Source organism: Lactuca sativa, chromosome 7 (genome assembly GCF_002870075.4).
Source record: "Lactuca sativa cultivar Salinas chromosome 7, Lsat_Salinas_v11, whole genome shotgun sequence".
NCBI lineage: Eukaryota > Viridiplantae > Streptophyta > Magnoliopsida > Asterales > Asteraceae > Lactuca > Lactuca sativa.
The window spans coordinates 59,784,582-59,788,490 of NC_056629.2; positions in this window are offsets into that span (position 1 = coordinate 59,784,582).

Sequence of the window (3,909 nt, forward strand, 5' to 3'; positions counted from 1 at the left end):
CATGTTCTATTGTTATAAATTCCATCATGATTGTTTGAATTTTAATTCTTAGATGAGTGACGACTTACTGTTATCTTTATTTTGTGATCTCTAAGTATTTTTTATGCATTTTTATGTTTTTTAGGGTTTTTTATTTTTCATACAACCTAAACCTACATATATATATATATATATATATATATATATATATATATATATATATATATATATATATATATATATATATATATATATATATATATATATAAGTAAGTCCCCCAAGTCTGAAGTTGGAGCAAGTTGATGTTCGGTCCTGCGTCGGACTTATAGTAGCACGCATATGCAAACAAACTTCTTCATTTAACTATGTTGGGTGAAATGACACAATGATGCCCTTCGAGTGTTTGTGAATGAGAATGGAGTTGTAATATACTTTGCCTATAACACTTGTGTTCCATATTGGTTAAGCTTGCTATTTATCAAGGACCAAAGATGGAGTTTTGGGAAAAACTTTGTGCCACGACGTGGTGCAAGGATGCCCACGACATGGCCTGGATTAAATGGAACACATGTTTCTAATGAGTGTCATGACATGGCAATAGGATGGCCACAGTGTGGCGGTTGTTCTGCCCAAGCCCTTAATTTAAGGATTTCCTCCCATATTTAAGCAACATTTCCAAAGGAATAGGGCATCCTCTTCAGCCTCCAACCCTCAACCTTAAAACCCTAGCCTCCCTTTGAGAGTTTTGGTTCATTTTGGTATTCTTGGTGTCTTGAAGAAGAAGAAGAAGACGAAGAAGAGGAAGAATAAGGTGTTTTGGTGCATTGATCAAACAAGAAAACTTCTTCATCGTCATCTTGAGCATATTCTAGACCCTTGTAAGTATTCAAGTTCCAAGCTTTCTAGTTTGTGCTTCTAGATCTAGAGTTTTTGTCCCTTTTCTTCATATTATGAGACTTTGTATATTTGGCATCATACACAAGTTTGAGTTCATTTCTTTCATGAATTTGACCTAGTTTGGGAGGGACATGCATGTCCATAAAGCAATGATCTTTATGATACTTTTAAAGTATAAAAGTCTCCTGGAAAGTTTGATTGGGTGGCTTTAGTGATTTAGAGCTTAAAGGATGAGCCCATGTATTATAATGTCATTAAGGACTTAGGGTTAGAAGTTTTGGCTTATTGGAATGTATTAAGGGAAAAAGTTGGACACTTTATCCATTAAGACCTTGGGATGTACCGGATCTGAGCTTTGGAGCTCTTGGAATAGTTGCAAAACAACTTAATGCACTAAGTTGCTGAAACCCAGTTCCCACGACATGGCATCTAGCAGCCACGATGTGGCGACCAAGGAAGAACTCGACTGTTTTGTCATTATGTTGCCATGATGTGGCCAATGTAAGGCCAAGACGCAACGATTCATTGAGATGATTTTTGGGCTATTGACTTTGAGGGTTCACCTTGGATTGTTAACTTTTTGACTTGGGTTGACTTTTGTCCATTATTGTGTGATTTAGTGTGTAAAATAAGGCTGGACCTTATATGTTTTGATAGGTGTGTGGTAACATCGGTTATGTGGCTTTAAGCGGTGGTTTATCTGACTTCGTGAGTCAAGTGAGTCTTCTCACTATACTGTGTAGGATGCTAGCTGTCTTTGTGACCCTTACATTGTGTGTTGGCTTAGCCCCATTGGTATGCATGTTGGGCTGCACCTATTGATATGTTGGGCTAGGCCAATTTTTATGTTGGGCTAGGCCCATTTATATGTGGGGTTAGGCCCTATGTATAGGTTGGGCCCGTTGATATGTATGGTATACGGTATTTTAGGGAATTCACTCGCTCCATCCCCCATATTTTATTATGCATTGGCTATTTGTGATTTTTACTCTAATGTTCTGTGAATACTATTACTTTTATTACCTTTTGGAATAAATGAATAAATTGTTTGATTTATTAAAAATGAAAATTTTACTTGGTATTTTTGGGATGTTACATTGTCCAAGTTGTAATTATTTCTTAATGATTTTGTATGATCGTGAAGTTTTAGTAAATCAAAGGTTCCGCACATAACCAATATGTCCCGAAAACTAACGCTGATAGAATTTCCTTAAAAACGGAACTGTCCAATAAGTCTACCAAGTCTGAAGTAGGAGCGAGTCGATGTCTAGTCCTACTTTTGACTTATTCTATTCTGAGTAATAACACAAAGGGTGTATGATCCAAAATGACCCATATTTAGTTGACCCTGGTATGAAACACTTGGTGATGTGTATTTGGTCAAACCCTGGCATAAGAAACATAATGACCTATACTTAGCCGAATCATGGTGTCAAAACCATTGTGGTTTTATTGTGTCGAACCGTGGCACTGAACCGATGGTGACTCGCTATGCCAAGCCATGGTGGCTTTATAGGTTGAACCATGGCTTCGGCCGATAGTGACACTTAATGATATCGGACCACGGTGATAAACCATGGTAGCTTTATTATGTTGAACCATGACACTGAGCCAATGGTAACTCACTATACCAAACCATGGTGATGGGCCATGGTAGATTTATAGGTCGAACCATGGCATCGGGCGATGGTGACACTTAATGATGTGAAACCATGGTGGATTTATTATGTTGAACCGTGGCACTGAGCCGATGGTGACTTGCTATGCCAAACAATGGTGATGAGACATGATGGCTTTATAGGTCGAACCATGGCTTTGGCCAGTGGTGATACTTAATGATGCCAAACCATGGTGATGAACCATGGTGGCTTTATTATGTCAAACCATGGCACTAAGCCAATGGTGGCTCGCTATGCCAAACCATGGTGGCTTTATAGTTTGAACCATGGCTTTGGTCGATAATGACACTTAATGATGCCAAACCATGGTGGCTTTATTATGTCTAACCATACTGAGCTGATGGTGACTCGCTATGCTAAATCATGGTGATGAGACATGGTGGCTTTATAGGTCGAACCATGGCTTCAGCCGATGGTGACACTTAATGATGTCAGACCATGGTGGATTTGGTAAACCAATGTATTTGGCCACTAAGAGTTGGATGACTTTGCTGATCAAACCATAATAGAGGGTTACGAGAGCTCGATTTATCATACAATGTAAATTTTATAATGATAAAATATCTCAATAAAACAATAGAACATATTGTTAATCCATACAAAAGTGCTCTATTTGTGACGAGTACGTGGTACACTTTGCATTTTATTCTTGTGAATTCGCATTCGTTTATCATAAACGATGTATTAGAAATATATAAATTGTACCTTACAATCCATATGAAATGATGTGGACGTGGATAAGACTGTCTGTTTATAGCGAATCTTGTGAACCACCAATGTGAATAACCTTTGTGTGTAGATTTGTGGATGGAGAAAACCTGGAGAAGGTGTGATGATTTTCACTATCTAAAGTCTTCAACAGTTAAAATCCTCAGGTTTGTAGCTTGGTGACATTATATTAGTGTTGGTAATTGGTTTTGATCCATACAGTTTAAAAGGAAAGTCTCATCTTTTTAGGAAAGTTTATTTTTATGTGTTTTATTTGTGTTTGAGTATGAATCTTTTTAGATTAGTATAAATAAGGGTCAATGGTTGATTGTAGAAAAGTAGTAACTTTCTTTTGCTTATTAATAAAAAGCTTTTGATTATTTTCTTTCTATTCATCCGTTTTCTTAAGCATCAAGTTTTCTTTGTTTTACGCTTGATATCAGAGGGAAGGTTGAGAGAGCTGGTTTGAGAGTTGGTTTCAAGAAAAGTGTAGGCCTTCACTGTAGGGCGGACGTAGCGAGAGGTTTCATTGAATGGGGCGTGATTCTAGGTTGATTAAAAGCAACCCCAATTTCTCTTAAATGAGCTTGTGAGAGACAAACCGGAGGCGCAGAATAAGCAAAAGAAAGTTACTATTTTTCTACA